This window comes from Vidua macroura, chromosome 17 (genome assembly GCF_024509145.1).
Source record: "Vidua macroura isolate BioBank_ID:100142 chromosome 17, ASM2450914v1, whole genome shotgun sequence".
Taxonomy (NCBI): Eukaryota; Metazoa; Chordata; class Aves; order Passeriformes; family Viduidae; genus Vidua; species Vidua macroura.
The window spans coordinates 3,355,400-3,378,140 of NC_071587.1; the positions used below are offsets into that span (position 1 = coordinate 3,355,400).

Here is a 22,741-nt window from a genome sequence, read left to right on the forward strand (position 1 = left end):
CCACAGGTCTCTCACATTCACTGACTCAAGTTCACTCTTTTTGCATTACTTCTGTTCTCCTTCTTTAATTCCCTGCACATGGACAAGAGTATTTTCACGTGTGACCTTGCTGGGCCACTTTGTTTCTAGACTGCCAACTTTCATTCCATTCTGACAGTTTCAGAGGAGATTCTTTTTCAGAATATTTTCCTTTATAAAATTATAAAAAGGAAATCCCAAAGTTTCTCACTCTCCATCAGTGGGACAGTGGGTGTGCTTTTTCCCTTCTGTGCAACATCAAGGCTAGAAAATTGCTTCTACAAAACTATTAGGAAGTTTAAACTACCGTGCTCTGGTGTGAGAAAAAATAGAGTATTTTTAGCCAAATAGATTAAGATTACAATTAGCGTATATGTCTATTTAATATGAATGATGAATGCTGTAGGTAAAAAGAAAAAGTCTGTCATAAAGCACAACATATTTGTGTCATCAAACAGGGTAACAGATTGTCTCCCTGAGGCCTAAGTGATGAGCCAGACCACAGAAGTGCTTGTTTCAAATGGAAGGAGGAGCAGTCACTGAGTACCACTATCTGTGTAAGGACAAATGGTTTTTTATCACAAGGAGTATAAATTTCCAGAAGTATTAAGCATCTAGAAAGATGCTGAAAAACTGATGTTTCTTTTCCTGTTTGTTCTATGCATTAGAGAAAATCAGTGAAGCCTACTCTGTGCCACAGTGAAGTGAAAAGTCCAACTCCTGTGAGTGACTATCCACACTCCTGGTACTGAAAAAAACAAATGACACTCCTTTCTTTGAAAGAGCAAGAAGGACGATCCAAGAAACTACAGACTGATCAGTGGCATCTCAACCCCAGGGAGCTCGGGGAGCAAATTCTTGTAGGAGCCATTTCCAAACATAATGTGGACAACAAAGTGATTTGTATTAGTCAGCATGGCTATATAAAGGGGAAATAATGTCTGACAGACCTGACAGCTTTCCTTGAGAAGATGACTTGGTAGCTAGGACAACACCATGACCTACAACATCCTCACACAAGGGGATGAAGCAGTGGCCAGGCAGGACTAGGGGGTAGACTGCAAGCCTGGATGAAGGGCAAGGTTCCTGGGGCTGGGATCAGAAGTGCACTGCCCAGTTAGAACCCAGGCATTAGTGCTGTAGCCCAGGGGTACAGACTTGAGCAGCACTGTTCAAGTTCCCCTTTTATGACCTGGACCCAGCTCACCCTCAGCAAATATGCTGATGGAACAAAAATTCCACAAGGGGAAGTGCAAAGTTCTGTACATGGGGAGGGATAAACCCATGCACCAGTAAAGGCTAGGGGGCAGCTGGACAGAAAACAACTCTGCAGAAGACACTAGTGCTGCTGTACATGAACTAGCAATGCTTCCTCACAGTAACAACAAATAAAAGGGTTGCCAGCATCCTGGATTAGGAAAAAGCATCACTAGCAGCATGAGAAAGGTGATCGTTCTCTTTCATTCTAATTCTGGAATTAGGTTCCCCACTCTTTAGGCTCCCCAAATCAAGAGTGACATAGATGGACTGATGTGACACCAGCAAAGGGCTACAGAGACAATAAAGTGATTGGAAAGAGGCTGAGAAAGTTGAGATTGTTAAGTCTAGAAAAGAGAACGACCAGGAGGATCTCATCAGTGTGCATAAATACTTGAAGGGTTAAAAGGCTGAAGGCAGACTCTCCCTAGCAGTACTCAGGAATGGGACAATAGCCAGCAGGCACAAATTAAAATACAGGAAATTCAACTTGAAAACAGGGGATGGAGTTATTTATTTTTCTGTGGGGTAGCTGAAGAGCAGAGAACTTGTCAAGAGAGGTTAAATGACCATTCTCAGAGCCATTCCAAACCTGACTGAACACATTACTGACCACTCTAACTAGCCTTGCTCTAAGAAGATGAATTTGGATCAGACCATGTCCAGAAACCTCCTCCAACTTCAGGGATTCTGTGAGTCTTTGAGTTCCCTAAAACAACCTCAGTAATTCCTGTTGTACCTGTCCTGTTCTTCTTGTTCTTTTTGAGTCTCTGTCCTGTAGCAGATTCCTCCTCTAAAGAGACATCTATCAATCTGGTCATATAGGCTATTTTTTTTTCTCCAAACTAAGGATCCCTTTCAGTGCTCAGTTATTAATATAGCTTAAGTTTTACTAGTTTCAATAGAAAGGCACAGATTGCCTAAATCAGCATTGCACTTTCTTCAGGTTCAGTAATGTTTATCAAGATTTTCTTTTCTACAGCTTTTCCTACGTCTTACACTAAATCCAATGCACAAGTCTGCACCAGGTATTTCTTCTCACTTTTAACAACTACTTCCATTTCCCTTATTGCTGCTGTGTATTATAATGAAGACAGCAATACAGCTTGAATAAATTTCCTACATGTCCAGCACTACACAGACCCAAGTGTTAGCCAGCTCCAATTAATGACAATCAGGTTACACGAAACGGAAAAACATGCAGAAGTCAGCTGGTTCAACTGTCCCAACATAAAGCTGTTACTGTACACTTCATATGCACACTAATTCCCTGGTTTATTTTCATTTTCTTTTGGCCCAATAAGAAATCTCTTAAAAAATTCACATATCACTGCCTTGGTACCTGTGGTATCCCATCATTATAAAAACAACATCAGAGATGAGAAAGTCATTGAATATCATGGGTGATACTCTGTTTATTCAAAAAGATACCATAATTCGTTGATGCTTTCATATATTTCCTTCATATTAACATATATGGCTATTATTTACCCAAGCAAATCTGGACAGTTACCTGCATGCTGCTCCATATCTCTCCCATGCTTCTTTAAAGCCACTGTCCTGGTACTTTCAATCAAACTAATTACTCTCTTTTACCTAAAAAATATCCCATCTGGGACAAAATTAGTCTGGAGAGTCACTTAAAGGATCCTCTAACAGTTTCTAAAAGCTTCTCCTAAGTGTCTTTATAAATTAGTCCAAACCTCAGTGAGAAAGACTGGCACTGAAGTTTCACTTAGGATTCTAAAACTAAACAAAAATGATGCTGTCAAAAATCTTCACAATGTCTACACAGGTAATTTGATTTTGGAGGTATAATATAGATGCACAGCATATCATAGCTGCCTTTCCCATCAATGTGCTCTTCTACCACTTTAGCCTGATGATTTTCACATATCCACTGACTATCCCTCATTTCCCATTTACCGTCCCTAGCACAGACATACCCACAGAGCATCACAGCTCACACTACTGCTTTAAGTTATTTTCCAATTAAAAAGGTGGAAATAGTCAACCTTCATGAGCAAATTTCAGAAACTGCAGAACTTATTTTGATGCTTATTGGAAGAGATAAAAGACTGGTATCACTGGATATGTTAAGAGAACCACCTGAACTTCAACTAATTTGACACATTATTTTGTGACTTGTCATTGGACAAAAATCCATGGTGTTTGTATTACAGCTATTTTTAGAAGTACTACAAAGGCATTACTTTCAAAGTGTGTTCTGCCAATTGATGGGGGCGATTTAAAGGACACCAATGGAAAGAATGGTCTTATTTGACCATTAATATTAAGGTAACACACAAGTAAAATAGTACATTCAATAAAATTACACGCTTGGCTTTAGCAACAAGCAAAAAAAAGCAAGGTAATGCACCTAATAATTGCTATATGAGAGAAAAGATAGTGACTGAGAAAGATACATCACCAATTGCCTAAATACTCCACCATCATCCAGAGCCCAGTCACTGGGGAGCCCCGTTTTGCAGTGATGACCTGAAGAACCCTTCCTGGCAATTGGGAAAATCCCACGTGGTGCACTCACCCACAGGTGAGGTCTCCAAACTCCCGGAAAATGGGTCCAGCTTTTACAGGCCCAAGTCAGCAAGTCAAAGTGATCTGATGATATTTTTAGCACAGAAACTCCAGGATCTGATGGCACACTTCCCGACCAGCAGGGGCCAGAGCTTGGCCAGAGCCCAGGCCTTGGCTGGGAGGGTTTTCCCCTAAAATACCCTACAAACAAACTTCTATTCATGTCAGTTGGGAAAGTTTCTTAAAATGATACATTTCTTGCAGATAACTACATAAGGTTATAGAGAGCTAGCATAAGCATCTGTGTCATTTATTTTTAGCTAAATAATACTGATGGTGTTAGTCACATAATGCCCAGGGTTCATCTTTTAAGTCAACTCTGGCTGAGGCCTGCTGCTCCGGCCTAAGCACATCAAAGTGTCACTAAGAAACTTTTCCTCTGCTGTAAAATAGCACAGTAAAACAAAATATGAGGCCACCACCTTCTGTTTCACCACCTACTTGCAGCTCTGGAACAAGTCCCTCAGACGCAGTTACACATTCAGTTATTAACAGAGGATTTCATAATCTCCGGCCATTAGTTTTACTTCTTATTTACAGCTCAGTGCTTGCTTCACATTACTTCCCCATTCCTTTCTCAGAGCTACATTTCATTATCAATGGTTCATACACACACCTAAACAAACCTGCAAAAAGCTTTTAACTCTGGGGAATTAAAAAAAACCAGAAAGCTTGACCATTCAATTACCCAATTACCTGTAGTCATTACTAAGAATGACAACTTCAGCAGCCATTAACAGTTGTTGTACATGTTTATATGGTTGTAAATTGTACAACTGTAATGTTTTTAAAAGTAGCTTCTGGAAAGACTGTTGTCTACCAGCAAAATGACAACCCTGATCATCTCACCTGGAAGCCTCAAATGGAGCAGATACAATTTTCGAAAGTGCAATGCTGGTGTCTACATGGACTTTAACATGATTTTTCAGGGTGTTCTGTGCAGGACTGTCCAGTACACAATGCACCTTGTTTTAAGTGTCCAACAGCAGCAGTGAAGGTTTAATGAGCACAAAATTACCTCCCTCTGTGGGTACAGCAATGAAGAGAGCCCCAGATACACCTCCACTCCTTTGCTCCCAAGAACACAGATAACAAGACCAGTGGAGCTTTCAGGAGATACTGCCTATAAAAACTTGCTAAACAGATCATCAGTGTAGGTACCTAAGCAATAAACGAAATCGGAACAGACTGCACAGCTCTGCAATTCATCCTGGCAAGGCTCATCAAAGAAATGATGAATCATTCCCTACTACCAGCAACAACCACATATCTGAAATGTGCTGATGACTTGAAATCTCTTGAAAAAGAAAGCTCTTTGTCGCTTGCTGCTTGCACCTGTTTCAGCAAAGTAGATGGTGTAAGACAGTTCCTGTTGATTGACTCAGCTGTGGGAACAAGAACTGCTGTAGGTAACACACTGAAATTCTGACAGGTAAGGTATGACTACACATGCACTGCCCCCTAAGAAAAATAAGCTGCTTCTCTGAGTACTCTTAAACAGTAGAATCAAAGAAAGTAGAAGTGCAAAGCCAGTTTCTTGGAACAAAATTAAGCAATATTGCTGTGTGCAAAATTCAGTGTCAGCTGAAAATAAACATTGCATTTTTCCAAGCTAAATTATTTATTACTAAAGTAAATCCAAAAGATGCAATGAAAATTATAATTTCAGGGAGGGGAGAAAGTATTGAGATTATTTAAGTCAGCCCTGAGGTATCTGAAAGTCTGCTATGGGTCATTGTCTTTTCCAAAATTGCAAGCTGCCACAAGCAAAACTTTTCGTTCCAGAGGAGTCGTCTTCATGCTCTCTAATTTCAACGGAAGTCCATTACCTGCTTCCTAGGAATTTTTTACAAGTGACCAAATGGCAACATCAAACAGCCATGGGTGGACAACAAAGCCACCTCAACCCTGCAAAAACTGTCTGCTTGCTACATTCCAGCTCATGCCTCTCTGTAAAGTAAAACAGAAACTATAGGAGAAAGGTGGCCTAGAACTGTATCACTATTCCAATATTCTCAACACTTCCATTAAACTTGGGTTTTCTGAGGCTGCCCTAAGACTCCTTTGACCTTTATGAAAAGATAAAGCAGATGTCAGAAATCTTAATTCTTCCAACTAAAGTAATAAGTAAATTCCTTAAACAAAAGTTTCAGTCTTTACATCCTAGATCTTCTGTGTGAAAAACTGACAATTGCACATTAAATAAAAACAAAAGAACAAGATCATCTTCTAACAACAAACACTGACGGTATCCTTTAATTTCAAGGGACTTGCCTTACTGCTGGGATACAACTGGAGGCCCACAGGTTGGTGAAGAAGTGCAGGACTGGCTCCTAAACCAAAACTTGTAAATGAACCAGAGGTAACTGCGCCACCCACACGCATCAGCAGTGGAGCTGCTGCAGCTATCGGGCAGTGCAGATCAGGAATTATCCTCCCTGCAGCTGGATACTGGAGGAGTGGGCCCCCCTTCTCACAGTCCTGTCTCACAGTCCTTCCCCATCTTTGTGTCAATTCTAGTCATAAACTGACATTCACTGATCTGTTTAATCCAGGAAATCTTCAGGAAAAAAAGCCTAGGGTGCCTGATAACTGTGAAACTGTGTATTTTTTAAAAACAAAACAGGCATACTTTGCACAGCCTGACAAAATATTCTATGCAAGGAGAGTCATTTATTGTGAACACACTATGCCATATATCCACCCTTCATGGCTTCCCTGGCCATACATCATGTGGTACATCAAAATGGAACGCACATAGTGGAGCAAAAGAACAGGCCCCTAGGGTTATAACCACCTTAATGAGCAAAACATTCTTACAGATACAAACCTTGAATCTGAACCATGTGAGGAGATCTGACAATTTTCTTCTAAATTCTGTTCAGACACTTTATCTAGTTTGCATTACTGTGTGTGAGATTAGAAGTAATGAAGACAGAAATATAGAATTTGAAGTATAGAGTTTACTCTTTTTAAAACAGGAAGTGAAATTCCAAAAAAGCAAAGAAATCCCAGCTGTGACACAGACTCTCTTAGAATAAATCTCATCCCTATTATTACTGTCTATAAGTCCCCTCCTCTCCCACCTCCCACATCAGCCACCCGTATTAACTATGAATTTCATTTCGTTGGTGTCTTCTCCACTCAAACACAGTGCACTGGGCAGCTTCCAGCCTTGAAATGAACAGGCATTAGTCTCAAAATATTTTCACCTCTAATATCCCCCTCAGGATGGTATTATTCTGTTCACATCACAGATGTAAAAGCAAGATGTTGCTTAAATGTTATTTTTTTCTTTAGTAACTGAAACTCTCACTAGTGCCTTAAATCTTGTAGTTCAGAGAGCCTCACGATGAGTGAAAAGGAAGGTAAAGCAGAAAAAAGTCATGATACACCACACCTCACAGGGCTATGTTTAAAACCTTTAAATCATGGAGAATATCAAATAAACCACCAGCAATGTCAACAGGTCTCCACACAGAGCAAATCCACCTGCCCAAACCAGATTTCAGAACAGGAGTTAAACACCCCGATTCAATGGGTGCACAGAAGAACAATGAGAACACCGCTGCCTCACGACAGCTTTTTCATTGACCTGAACTCAATTTGTTTCAGGCAAATGTCTAATAAATGCAGAGTTGCTCTGGAAATTGTTCTTTTTAATATTCACAAAATGCCTTATTGGTATAAAGCAAAAAAAAGATATTCTAAAATCTTACTGGTAAACTCAATTTAACATGCACAAAGTGGAATGTGCCAATTACATGCAGGATTACTGCCCGTGGATCCTAAGTTTTCCTCTGTATCTTTAGGTGATGAGCACTCAAATGGAATTAGAAATGTTACACGTGGTGAGTATCCACCTGAAAACACAGGTGAGGGCTGTTTACTTCGGGTAGCTATGGAAACTTCTTTCAGGTAGAGTGAGGTTATCAAAATGTGTTCCTTCAGCATTTCCCTCCTCTTTCCCATTACCATTATACACATTCCCCTTCAAACAGCTGGAATAAGAAACTGCTCTGAAGGCATCACATACACTGGGTCAACCACAGACATTTAAGGACCAAAGTAGCTTTGTGATCTTTGAACTGGTGACTTTAATGCTCCTTCCAACCCAAACCATGCTGTGATCCTGATACAAAAAGCAAGTCAGTGTCATAAGTCTCACTTTTTATCTTCTAAGCTCACAAATTCTCTTTTCTCTCATTTCTTTATAAAGTGACCTTCACATGCAGGATCGCCTAAGAAGTTTTAATCTGAATAGACAGGAAAGGGTGTTGAGGTAAAATCTGGTGAAAATATGCAGCTCACCACTTTCACAGAAGTTAGCAAGCCTGGTTAAAGATTAGACCAAATACATTACCATTTTATGAACATTTTTATTTATTGGTCAACACATTTCTTATCTAGTCTCTGAAATTATATACTTACAGAAATAGGAAATACACATGTATATATACAAGGCACATACACTCGTAGATATAAGCCTTATTAAGAGAAATTAATCAGAGCAATCCACAGATCACTTAAGTCAGGCTCTGATAAGCCAAAGTAAAAAAACTTTAAAGATGAGGAATCCTTATACAGAACAAACTTGCTCCATCTATCTGCTCTGCAAATAAATGAAAAGAGCAGCACTGACAGAGCAAAAACCTCAGGGTGTCAGAAAAGTAGGAGTGTTCAGAGCAACAAGTCTTAATACATTCAAGTGTTTATGAAGCCAGCAGTGAATAAAATAAAAATCTGGATATCTGAGCATTCTAACTGTTAAGCAAGACTAGTGATTATTAATACATAATTAAACATTAGCTAGCACTGGGGACTGGGGAGGCACTAAGCATGGATACTGACCAAAAGCATGTTAAAAATTAACACATCCCGCTCTCCTGTGTCTCAGTCCATCTCTTCAGCTTGCTCAGCATTGAGCTTTCCTTCACTTTTTCCACTGAATGAGGCAAAGCTAAAAAGGGCAGTAAGTTATAAATGACATGCCCAGGCAAAAGTTCCATACTAATCACATGAAACTGAAGGGATCAAAGAGTCTATTTTATTTTTCTGAAAATTAGCATGCTTCCAGTCACAAATTTTATATTCCTGATGGATATTTCGCTGCAAATAGCTATTTATTTGATGAATTAATGAATAAATCAGAAGCACACTGCAGACCTGTCTTACCATGTCTTTTTCTGTTTCAAGATCACCTTAAATCTTTTACCTGATCTTCCTTTCCTTAATAATAAACTTCAAAAAGATTACTAGGTATCCAGCTAATACTTAGAAAGAAAAAAAATATGTGCAAAGGCTACCATTGAAAGAAAAATAGACCTATAAAAATAGAAAACTGAGAACATGAAGATTTTATACAGGCTGATAGCAACACACTCCTCTTGAAAGCTCCAGCTTCTGTATCATGGGCTACCAAATCCAGAACCTGAGACCTGCACATTTCAGGTAAAGGTAAGTCGCCTAACTTTCACTTCCTGATTAGAAACAAAGTTCCACACAATCAAATTGGAACAATCCACCTGAAGAGACTAGGCCTTTTCTTGCTGAGCAACACCATTTGAGCCTGAGCTCCAGCTTCAGAACCAGTGATGTAAATGCAAACATGACAGGAGTTCTGTGCCTGACTGAAACAATAGGCCTCTCCCAGCAGCAGAGTTGAGAATAGCTCAGGCAGGTGGGTGGAAGGCAGGAATTATCGGTTCCTAAACAGGAGGACTAAAATAAAACTTTTTTTTAAAAAAAAAAAGTAACAGCAACATACTGCCAAGTTTGAAAAACTATTTGAATAACCAGCACAACAAGATGTGGTATCATGTTTCCTCAGAGGGAAGAAAAAAACCTGCTGTGCTTTGGTATAGTAAAAGCAGAAATTCCAGGCATAACTTGAGAACTGGTCATATGAAACAGGGCCTTGGCTTCTTCAAAACACACTTTCCCAGTTTGCTGCAATACTTTCATTTATATTATGTGTACTTTGCAATTCTTATGAAGAAAAATATCAATCCTTCAGCTCCAGCAACTCTGCACTACAGTAAAGCCTGAGGGTCAGGCACTTAGAAAATTGACCAAGTCTCTATTGCTTTAGTCTTCTGAGAGAAGACTCTCACCAACATGTGCACACAGAATTAGCTCAGCTAACAGTCCAACCAAGCCCAAGAAGGACTGCCTACAGTCTTTAAAAATACTCAAGTTATGAGACAGTAAAACTAAATATCTAGAATACTCCCAAGCTAGACTATAATCATGGCTTGTCTACTTCCTCTTCTGAGGCAAGCACTGACTTCAAAATGCTTCTGCAGCTGGGCAAAGTACAGTTACAGTAAGGAGCTGTGGCCAACACTCCTCTGGGTTATGCACACACCTTCACTTTCCTCAGTTGTGAGGGCACAAAGAAGTTCCTGCAATTACATGTAAGTACAGCAGAATGACAAAAACTAGAACATTACATGAACATAACTGGACACCCAAACAGAAAAGCTTAAAAATAAACTCCCAGAAGCTTCATCGTTACCATGTGCAAGGGGCTTTTTCTTTTACTCTCACCCTGCAGACTCTTTTCCTTGCTTTTAAGAAGAAATCAAATTGGTTTTACTGCTTGAAAAGTACTTCACTATGGCTGAATATATTTATCACTTTGTTTAAACAGCTTAAACTCACAAAAGATGCTTATTTAGATGCTATCATTGACTGAGACTGATAATGCTGCTGACAAGCATCTTATCTCTTTCACATGTTGTAAAATAGAAGAAAATTTCTTTGTAAATCTCTCATGAAACATTTTTCAAGCAGTCTATGACAAGCTCTCTTAAAAAAAATTATAAATTTAATCTCCTCAAGACAAACACCATGCTACTTTACTGCCTTTCTTCCTATTACCTTATGCTGCAGTTTTCCCCAAACCATTTTGAAACTTAAAAACAAAAGAATAAGGTAACTCATGTTTAAGATCTGTGTCACAACAGAAGAAACATAATTTTAAGGGAGAGAAAATTGAGGGAAGAAAAAGAGGTGATGCTGCTTAACTAATAAATTCATATAAATAATCTTCTCTCAATCTCTCTTAAGCCCCAAAATAACTTTAATCTTTAAGAAGCTTTCAAAGTTAGCACTCAGAAGTCTCAGTTATTTTCCACTCCAAAATTATCTTTCACATCTACCGTTGTTGTTTTAAAGACAAGAAAACCCACTTTGGGTCTGAATGCTACATATTATTCCAAAGATCATTTGGAGGTGAATGCATTCAGTGCAGTGATTAAATGCCAGCTAAATCACAACTAAGAACGCACACTAGACACAGTCCAGATTTAAACAGCTGTAGTGAGTAAGGTAATTGTAATGAAATTACAACTACTTTGGACTTTCACTTCAAGAAGACAGGAAAGAATTTACTGGTTTTTCAAACAATACATTTTTAAGCATTAAAATCCTCAGAAGCAAAGACGGCCTGTGATTTGTGTTTGATTCTTAAACGCCTGTGCTTTTTCTCAGGTAAATACAAGCATATTGCTGAATCTGTCACTCCCTCAGCACAGACTGCCTTCTTTCAAATACCCGTCCAGATTTCTCTCCACTTCTCTTTGAAAAGGTTGACAGGCAGGGTAGCAGAGACCAAGCAAAACAATGAGAAACTCACGACAATAAGCAGCAATATATTGGGAAAAGACAGTCTAAAATACCCTGGTTTCTGACTTCTTCAATTCTAACTAAGTTATAAAGGTAAGTTTTGCCGGGGATATTTCCTGACGCATCAAGGGTAAAGGCTGCCACAACACAGGTATCCCAAACGCTACAGCTGCCCCTTTCACTGCATCACACACACATCAGAAGGTCTTCTGACAACTTAACATCACAAATTACAGCAACTAAAACAAGCTGAATTCTCGAATATTAGAGCAAATTAGAGAAACCCATCCTCGAACACCTTTGTCTGCTTTTATCTCGACAGCACTGGCACACAAGGTCAAAGACAACCGGCGTGGGAGCGGAAGAGTTAACAGCCAGAACTTGTCCGCGTTTCCAAAATAGAGCGGTGGCACCAACGTTGCCATTCTGCCGTGTTTACAAGAGGGAACACAGTTCGGGATAAACCTCTGGCTGTAGTCACGCTTTATCGCTAGGACTCACTCCTTCAATGTCCGGCTGTACCCGGCCGAGATAAAGACACCGAACCCTCGTACACCTGGAAGAAGCCCCGCGACAGGGGGGACACACACCGGGGAAGGAGGCTGTGCTGGAAGGGCTGCGGAAAGCACAGCCCTGAACGGAGCGAGCCTCCGAGAGGGCGAAGGTTTAGGGGCAGATCCTGGCGACCAGGAACAGGGAGAGGCTGGCGGGGTCCGGCCGGGCAGGGACACAACACTGCCGGGGACGGCTGAGGAAAGAACTCGGAGCTGGAGGCACCGGGGTGCGGGCAGGTGCCCCCGGCAACCGCGGACGGGCGGCGGGGCCGGACAGCGCGGGGGTCCTGGGACCCCCGCCCGCGCCCCGGGGAGGGAGCGGTGCTGCCCCGCACCTGGAGCTGCCCCGCGGGGCCCCGGGTGCAGAGCGGCGGGTCCGCCCTCAGCGAGCCCCTCCCGGGGCGAGCGGCCCCTCTGGATCCGGGCCCGACCGCGGGGTTCCCGCGCCTCCCGTATCTCCCCGCCGCCCGCAGGGTCCCGTCACCAGCGCTACCCCCGTGTCCCCTCTCCACCTCCCGGCCCCGCTCCGCTCACCGGCCGCGGCTCTCCCGTCCCTCAGGTCCAAGATGGCAGCGCGGCCCGCCCGGCCTCCGGCAGCGACTTAGCAAAGTCGGGCGCGACGTGCGCAGGCGCCGAGTCCCCAAGTTGTAGTCCGCGCAAGGACTACAACTCCCACCGTGCCCCGCGCCAGGCACTGCGCATGCTCGGCGCGGGGCACGGGGTCGAGGGGCAGGGAGGGGCGGAACGGGAGCGTGAGGGGCCGTGAGGGGCCGTGAGGGGCCGTGAGGGGCCGTGAGGGGCCGTGAGGGGCCGTGAGGGGCCGTGAGATGCGCGGTGACAATGACAGTGCCGTATCCTCCGGAGCCAGCCTGGGCGGGCTGGGGCTGTTCATCCGGGGAAGAGAAAGCTCCAGGGAAAACTTAAAGCGCCTTCCAGTGCCTAAAGGGGTTCCGAGGGAGCTGGAGAGGGACTTTGAACAAGGGCCTGGAGTGACAGGACAAGGGCCAATGGCTTCCCACTGCCAGAGGGCAGGCTTAGATGGAATATTGAGAAGAAATTCTTCCCTGTGAGGATGCTGAGGCTGGCACAGGGTGCCCAGAAGAGCTGTGACTGCCCCTGGATCCCTGGAAGCATCCAAGGCAAAGTTGGACAGGGCATGGAGCAGCAGCCTGGGACAGTGGAAGGTGTCCCTGCCTATGGCAGGGGTGGAATGAGATCTTTAAGGTCCCTTCCAGCCCAAATCATTCCATGAATCCATGATTCTGTAAACAGAGTATATATGTATGTGTGTGTGTGTATACAGAGACTGCAGTAAAAATCTTGGATAATGAAAGTACCCCTGAGGGCTTGGCTGGTACAAGAACACCTTGGGGAACCCACAGCCATCCCTGGCCCCACGTTTCTGCAGTGACACCAGTAATGGGAAATCTCTGAGAGCACAAAGGGACATCCTGGCTAACATGAGTCTAACAGTCAAGCAGCTGGGACATCACTGCTGTCACTGTGGGCTTTGGGGCACAAAACAAAGCCCTTTGAAAATAAAATAACATTTGTGATTTTAAAGTATCTGCTTCAGGTGCTTGAGCCATTGATACTATTTAACATTTACATAAAATCTTTCTTGTTTCAAGTGTATTTTTTCTTAACCTGAACACACTATTGCATAAGTGAATGCATAGAAATTACAATACACTTCCTCTTTTGACAGCGAGGAATGAGAGAGTCTATGCTCTGACATCAGAGGAAAGAATACCCAGTCTTCAGAGAGTAGGAGAATATCCTCAATAATTCTTCAGAAAAATTATACACTTTGCAAGTGCAAAGTTTAGCATTTTCTTACAACTGGTAGGGATGTGAAAATCCATCTTGTCTTCCATGCATAAACTCCAATAGGATCTCACAGCCACAATTAAGTGACTGTTTCTGTTGATAAGGCTGAAGCAAGAAAACATCTCCAACTGTTTCCCTGACACACCAACAGACACATTTCGGTGCCAATCAGCCATCTGTGGTTCCGACTGACCAAGGCACGTGTGCACATCACTTCAGGCACAGAAATGACTTTAATTCCAGCACAGAACAATGTGTGCTGCTCAGCTAGAGGCTAAGTATGGAAAAATCAGGAGCATGCAGCTTTGTCAGAGGTTGGAATTCATGGGAAGCAAGTCTGGAGCCAAGGTTACAGCCCAATATAAGGATAAGCAAATTGATCAGCTGAAATAAGGACTGGAGGGGGTTTTATTTTCTCTAAACCTTTTTCTATGCACTTTTAAGTCTTTATGTTCCTTTAGAGATATTTGACCATGTACCCATACATTTAAAGTTCCATACATTTGGAGTACCCCATAAATGTACCCATACATTTAAAGTAGTTAATATTCTGTTCAAATTAATAATGATAAAAATGAGTTCTACAAGCCTTGCTTAACAGAGATTTCTGTCTCATGCATCACCTACATAAACAGTGTAGTCGAGCTCAGTTCCTGTCCTGGCCAGTGATGCTGGAGTTCCAAAGCTGGGCATCCTTTGCGGTGGGTTTGTTGTCTCCCAGCTGGCACATAACACTGTTTGGTTTTGCAGATTGCCTGTGGTGTGATCCCCAGCGGTGGGAACATTTCTCACTGGACCTTTCTCCTCAGCCGCCTGGGTTAACTTTACCTTTAGCAGATTGAGTGTTTGCAGGAGGAAGCCGGATGCTGCCCCAAGGACACATCCCTGTAGCCCCTGTGGAATCCAGCAGGCGTGCATATACCCATCCCCAGGGCAGTGTGGCCATTTGCAGGCTCTTTTTGTCGTGCTGGGTTTTGGTAGGTAAAGGTTGCTAAAGCAGATGTGAATAACACTCAGTGTCTCTTTGACACATCAGTTGTCCTCTGAGTTACAATCTTCCCGTCCTTTTTCCAACTGGCATTTCAGACAAAGTTCTTGCTTTTCAATCTCAGCAGCCTTAATCTCTTTGTTTTCCAGCTTCTGATGCCTCCAATCAAGTTCCATTTGTTCCATCTGCTCTGTAAAATCCATGAGAAAAAGAATGTATTCCAGGTGCAGACTACTGATCAGTTTGTGTTTGCCAGGACAAGAGGAATGCAGAGCAATCCTCACATTTACACTACTTCAGATATCATTTGCCTGGGTAAAAATCACAGCCTGTCAGTGAACTGGAAGAACAAATAAATAATTAACACAGAATATGTGGTGAGTGAAGATGAATATAATTGAGTGGCAGAATAACTGCGTATCCAAGATTTTACCTTTGGGGAGAGGAGTAGAATGCTTCATTATTGTCTTTTTTTCCCTATGCTTTTTATAACTACAAGATACTCAGGCAGGATGGAATTTTTTTGCTATTCCCTGTCATATCTTTCTTTTGACAAGTACAAACCCCAACAGATAGGAAACCTTCCCACAACAGTGCAGGATGATCTTGTACAAAGGCTTTTCACATTTGCTGGGTTCGATATGGTGAAGCTGTGCTTCTGGGAGATAATTTCTGATAAATAATATTTAATAATTTTCACAATATTTTTCTTTTATTTCTCAGTCCAATCCAGACTGGTCAGTGGGATTTGTGCTTGTGGCAAAATATGTGTAGTGTTTATTCTTTGTTGGGCTATTGCAAGTAATAATATTCACATCCCTAATGGAAACTTACCCTGTTGTAAGAGAACTGCCACACTCAGTGAGTGCTGTTGGTGCTGAGAGCTGACTGGGAAGCCACTGAGGATAAGGGTCTGTGTGGCAGAGTGGTGTAAATGATTTCCATGTTTGAACCTTTTGTGTGATAATAAAAATAATCCTGCAAGATCATTAAAATATTTGGATTCTGTTTTTGAGCAGAAGTCTGCAAATGGACATTGCTCTTTGATACCTCTGGGCCCTGGGTCCCCTCAGCTAAAGGGCTGGGACAAGGCTGTGTAACAGAAGCACTGAACGCTCTCATTATTCTCCTATCCCTAGAGTACAGGATTCCCTCTCCTGAAATAGACCCCACCTTCATTCCCTCCATTTTTCCACTCTCAGCCAACTCCATTGACCTCACACAAGACAAACCTCTTCTTTCCAATGTTACAGAATTTCCTGAGGGTTGCACAGCAAGTCTCTTGTCAAACTTGGAAACAGGGCTGGGTTTCTTAGCTCCTTTACAAATGTTTAATGATTTTTTAGTTTAGTGGTGTGGGGCTTTTTGTTGTTGTTGTTGTTTCGATGTTTGTTTTGTTTTGTTTTGTTTTGGTTTTTGTGAGAGGCACACAAAAATCCTGACAGAATCACTTAAATACAAAATAATTCAGTAGGAAGGAACCTCTGGAGGTCTCTAGATCCATCCCATGCTTGAACCAGAACCAACTTAGATAATGCAGCATAGGTAAGAGATAAATACCTTCAAGGCTGGAGATCACACACCCTTCATGCTCTAGTCCAGTGTTTGATGCCCCTTAGTCCATTTTATTTCCTTACATTTATTTGTGATTTCACAGCTCTGCAAAGAGTATAGCTTGTCCTCCTCACACCTTCCCAGCAGGCAGTTTTAGGCAGCAGTAAGGGGCCCCTTTGCTTTCTCTTCTCCAGGCTGAACAAATTCAGCTCTCTCAGCAGCTGCTCGTGTGTGAAAAGTGCACATTATATGATTGGCTCATTGCAAAGGAACACTATATGTGTTACGTTGTATTAATTAGTATTACTGTATTAACCTTTTTTTAAATAGTGTGGAAGATATAGTTTTAGGTTATAACATAATGTTAAAATAGAAACTATATGATGTAAGATTTTTTTAAACTAGCTCAAGAAAGGGATGAGATAATCAAGAAATTCTTCACAAAGAGATAACAGCAACAAGACACCTAAAGAGTTACTGCCTCCTTATTGGAAAAGACAAACATTCCTCCACCTCCTCTCTGTCTTTAAGGAGCCACCAGGATTAAGGGGAAGAAGTTGACAATAATCAGAGAACACCCTCTGTTTGAAAATAATTCATGCATCATGTATGAGATATATCAATATGCAAGAGGCTGCTGCTTTTAAGGGTTAATCCTTTATTATCTGTCTCCTTTCAGGGCTCAATTGCCCTAGGAAGGCACCCAGACTGTCCATATTTCTTTGGTTTTTATTGTCCTTTATTGTCCTAACTCTGACTGTCCAAATTCTTATGACTATTTTTATAACCATTTTATTACTATTAAACTTTTAAAATTTTAAGACAAGTGATTGGCTTTTTTCACATCATGTGTCCTGTGCTCCGTCCCTGATAGCTTGGTGGCCTCCTCTGGACTCTGGTTCATCAGTGCCTATATAGGAGAGGCACCAGGGAGCTTGGGCTGGTCCCAGCACTCACAGGTGAGTTCTTACCACTGCAGAGTAAAAGGTGAGGTTCCTCACCCACTGGCTGCACTCTTGGTGACATAGCCCTGAATGTCCTTCTTTGTCACAGGCTGCTCAGCTGGGGTCCTACTCAACTTATTGGGACCACAGCACCTCTTCCACCAAATTGCTTTCAAGGCAGCACCCCATGTTCTTGCTGAATTTGAGTTACTCCCTCCCAGAACCAGAACTATCTTTGACTACCTGCATTTGTCTTTGATGAGTTTCCTAAGGGCTTTTTTCCACCTTCCTGTAGGACCTCAGTCCCTATTGCTGATTAACTTGACAACATGAAGCTGGTCCCTGTACTGGGGAGACCAGAATGACCATATCTCCATGGAGGCAGTTTTGGTAGCGTGGATGTTTACCTGTTTTGGGATAGACACAGCCCCGAGCAAGTATCTCACAATGACTGTGGAACAGTCATGAGGTGTCATCAGCACCCATTAGCGCCTAAGCAATTGTTAGTCTTTAACTATGGCTTAATGCTGCTGTCTGACTTAAGGCTGTGTAAAGTTGGTGATTTATAAATGCAGGACTGCTTTGTTTTCACATCATTTTTCTGTACTGGTGTTAAAGCACTTTGTAAGTACTATAATGTCAATCTTCTTATTCTTCTGGAGCATTTTGTTAGTTGGGTAACTATTCCAGGAAGTGCTTTATATTTTAAAATCTGACTTCTTGTCTTGAAATTGTCACCCCTAGAAGGAGAAACTTTGTTAAGCTGCCTTGTAAGGAGAGTCTGAATTCATTTCACTCATAAAGATAACAGTGTAGTGTCAGAGTGTATCTATTTCTAATTGACTTTAAAATCAGAATTGATTCCTTTGATTTAGGATTTAGAAAAATACCAGTAGGAAAAGATAGATTACTTCCTGTTATCTGCAGAGGGAATTAATGAACCCTTCAGGTTGGTGAGAAACTATTATTATTTCCAAGTAATCTAATTAAAGGGTATAAAAAAGAAATGTGGCTATTTAATTAAGTGTTTTATTACTCAATTGCTCTACAGTGCATAATCAGAGAAGTGGGAGGGAGTGATTAGGTGTCTTGAGAACGGAAATGACACAACCAAGATATGTAGATGTTTTAAAGGAAGGAGAAGCTACTGGGAGAACTGAACCTCTCTTACCCATGCAAAAGACTGAAGATTATTTTTCCCTGTGAGTGAAGAACATAACACTGTAAATGTGCTGCAGGGTTTTCAGAAGCAAACATGAGATGTTGGTGCTGGGAAAGGTAAAACACACCCGGTAGTGCTTAACTGGTGGCTCTGTCCAGCTCTTGTCTCCACAGGGGCCTTGCAAGCAGGGTCAGCTGGGCCTGTGGGAGGCACCACAGCAGATCTGCAGGGTGTCCACAGGCACCACTTGGATCCTAGTTACTGTTTTCCCCTCTGGATGATGCACTGAGGGCACACGATGGGAGCAGATGCTCAGTGTCAGTGTGAGTTGGATGCCTGCTTCTGCCAGGCTGAGAAGAGTTTTTGACATGCAGATGTTTGTGGAGACAGAACTTTTTGTTTAGAATTTCGTCCCACCCTGATCACCTTCCTCATTTATACAGTGGTGAATTATCTACATCTGAAAGGTTGACTCATCCCCTGAGTGGTTTGCCTCCTTGCAAATTGCTCTGGTATAAATCAGCTTGTGTTTCAGAGCAGAACAGGTACTGAAAAAAAGCCATGTAACATCCAAACTAATACAAAGAGAGGAGGTATGATTTAAATACCTGGAGCTTGATCCAAAGCCAAATAAAGCTAATGAGCTGGTTTCCATTAATAACTCTTTAATAGTCCTTATCAGCTTTAGGGGTCTGTACCTTCCTTACCTTATGTAGCACCTTGTAACAGGATACCTGAATGTCCTTCACTAAAAATTAAAACCCTCACAAGCTATCAATTCTGATGGGTGAGAGGTGGAGTTACATATTTCACTATGTCCCTCTGTCTCTTGGAGCTGCAGCATTACACTTGTGAACTCTGAACAAAGCCTCTGGTCTTGGACTGACAGTCCAGGTTTGGGAGATTCCTGGCTGAGCAAAAATCTTTCTCATTCACTCGATTTCTTTTATCCAGCCTTTCTTATGCTCAGTGTGCAGTGAGTAACTGGGCACTGAATTGCAGTCTGAGAGTGAGTAACAGCAGGGGCAGGAAGGTTGTTGCTGTACCAGTCCCATCACATGTCATTAACATACCAGGTGCAGTGCTCATGATTTCCCAGACTGGATTAGGGGAGAATTTACTCAGTTAAACTTGCTCTGCAAGGCCCAGGGTTTGGTCCTCAGCCGACGTTCTGCGCGTGCTTGTTACGACTGGAGAGGGAGGAGAAGATGATGCACTTGACTTACCACCAACCCAGAGCCTGGGGCTCTCAGGGACTGAACCAGCCTCTTGTGTAACAGGCTGGCCCCAGGATTCCCATAAGGAACAAAATGTTCTGGTTTTCCGCTTGTTGAGGGTATAAGGAAAATAAGAGGCAAGAGGTAATAAAATTAGTCAAAGCTTCCCTTTGCATCAGCTCGTTTCTTGTCTTGCTTCAGTTTCTGCCTGCACCGGTGTACACACAGAATGTTCGTGAGTAAATAATTTCTAGTGTTCTTGAAACAAAAACACAGCCACCTTTTAACCCTTGGACTAACTATGCTCCTCCCAAAAGGCATCAGCTCAATCATACCCAACTTTTGAATGTTGCTCATCCTCATTCCCAGGGAAGCAAAATGAAGGCTCTCTCTGCCCTCTGTCGGACAGTTCATGGTAGGAGGGGATGGTACCATTACAGCATTAGGACCTAGCATGGTGCAGAAGCCTTTACTGAGGACAGGATGGGAGAAAGTCAGCTGCAGTAAAACTGGAATGTGTTAAAATTAATATCACTGGGAAAGTGGTATAATCATCACAATGCAAATGCTTGCTACAGTAATATAAACATTTCTGTGGATGGAGACTGTATTATCTGAACTGGATCCCAGCCATTCTGTACTGCTGGCTGGGGCCCTCACAAAGTGTGAGCACCAGTGACAGCATCACTGGTGTCTTCACTAGGCACCTTGTGACATTTGCCATGGTGTGATCTAACCGGATCATCAAACACTCCATGTGTCCCTCTGCACAGGACAGCTGTGCTGGCTGGAACAGCAGTTAGACACCTCCTCTTTCATCTGCATCATTCACCATGGGGATTCTTCTTCACTCCTCACCAAACCACTGTGCAGGGTAAAACAACACTGATTTCCTAACCAGGGTCTCCACAACAATACTGTAGTGCCCAAAAGGCAGAACTGAATTTATGTTTGCAATTGTGCATCTGAGTTTGTGGAAGGGTGAAATCATTGCAGTTTGCATGCAAGGGCAACCTGAGGTACAGAATATAACATTAAGTGATTTTTTTCTCTGTGGGTACCACTTTGAGACATGCAAGGAGTGCTTTTGTCAGAGTATTTGGCATTGTGCTACATTTACTAAGGTCCATGCAGCCTGACAGACATTGATCAAGAAATAGGAAAGAGCAGAGGACACTTGTAATGAATACCTAGAAAATTAGTATGAAAATAAGGATCACAGCAAAGCCTGTCCTAGGGGCTGAGGCAGCACCACAAGGGGATGATGTGCTGTAGGGGGATAGAACCCTGTTCTCCATGCTCACACAGCACTCTGTTGTCAGACCATCCTTACCACTCTTTGGTGTCCATCTTCTGCCTGCTGTGACAAATGAAATCCTGTGAACAACAGCCTCATTTTCTGTGTTTCTAATTCACACTCATACAGATCGTCCCAGTGTCCTGTCGAGTGAAAATCAAAACAAATTATTCTTTTTGTTATTGAACAAATTATTCTTTTTATAATAAAAAATCAGATTGTGCAAAATCCTTCTCATAATGTTTATAGCATATAAATCGTCCCAATCAAGCCACTAAGTGGCTTTGTATGGAGCACCTGTGTCAGTATCACCTGCATTACAGAGGCTCGACTGATGTTTTCCTCTTCGTCTTGACATCTATAGCACTTTCTAGCCATACCAGTAAGCCCAAAAGTATATATTTTTTAAATATACTTCTGAAGAAATGTCATATTCTTAATTTTAAAGCAGTAGGACTTTTCCCCGAGTTCCACAGCATTTCAGTGACTGTGAAATATGTAAATTTACGTCCCAGAACTTCCTTGCTTGAACTCCTACAGTAAATGAGACAGTCAAAAGATATATAACATGAATAACATTCTGTTATTGTGTCATGGACTCTGTTGGGTATACTCTTCTTTTTCCTGTTCTTCTTTTTCACTACATCTTGTTCTCTTCCTTTCATGACTATCTGGTGCCACCTGGTGTCCAAAATTCACCAGTGACAGCAAAAATGAAAGGACTAGGGTGTGCAGGAGCAGTAAAGGCATGAAATACTTACATGAAAATGTAGTAAAATAGTGTGTGCTGTGAGGTATGAATCACTTAAATTAGAGGGTCAGGATGAACCACGCAGCTAGAGTGGCTTCTCCTTAAGCATTCCTTATGCACCCAGAAACTACTGAGAATGTTTTGTCACACCAAGTGGAGCTGATCTGTCCTCATTTAATAAAACAAATGATTGTGAACATAAGAGAAAGAACCTGTAAATGCCAAAAGAGAGCATGACTCAACACCACTGTTGGCAAAAAAATCGTTTGCTGTAGTTTTTCCATGGCCTGTAGTGCATCCAGTGGGATCTGAGGAGCTGGCAGGGCCCCAGATCCCTGCTCACACTGCAGAACACACACCCCACTAGGTACAGCTACCTGTGCACCCAGGCTGGGCACAGAGCTCCAGCAGCATCCTTAAAACACAGACTGCCTTGGCTGCCCAATACTACCTTGGCTGCTGTGTTTTTTTTAACATACCCAGAAAATTCTTGCAAATATTTCTCTGTTCCAGATACTTCCATGCTTGTACTGAAGCTGCAAAACTAATAATGCTCTGAGCCACAAAGGAGACAAAGAGAGACTGTGCTGATGAGCAAGAGCAAGGACAAAAGACTTTTGCTGTGCTGTTGTCTCTACAACAAACTTTAATATTCTGGAATTACTCATTCTACGCACAGAGCTGCTTACAAGTACCTTAGGGAAAGTTTTAAAGCCAAAGAGTTGCTATAAATCCCTTTTGTCTTGCTAACTTGACAACATTCCCTCTCCCCCCAAATATTTTTGACCTTTATATCCTTAGAAAAGGGATTTACACATAACACGGGAATTACTCAGGAATCCAGGTGTGTGCAAGAGAAGAAGTCATGCAACTGTGATTATTCTTCAGCTGGGGTTTCACCACGTCCTCAAAGAAAACAGTCCAGTGCAGGGTGGTAAGGTC

At 42.2% G+C, this 22,741-nt stretch overlaps 1 protein-coding gene across 6 annotated transcripts in view; it reads right to left on the minus strand.

The window, feature by feature from the left end:
- Positions 1–22,741, minus strand: part of ITCH (itchy E3 ubiquitin protein ligase) — a 97,348-nt gene that overhangs the window by 51,244 nt on the left and 23,363 nt on the right. For 4 of the 6 annotated variants that reach the window (XM_053993259.1, XM_053993261.1, XM_053993260.1 and 1 more), the window contains exon 1: positions 12,591–12,651. The exons of the other annotated variants lie outside the window; for them this stretch is intronic. The gene's annotated coding sequence lies outside the window, so the exon portion shown is untranslated. Of the gene's footprint in view, positions 1–12,590; positions 12,652–22,741 lie in introns of those variants that run through there. 6 annotated transcript variants of the gene reach the window in all.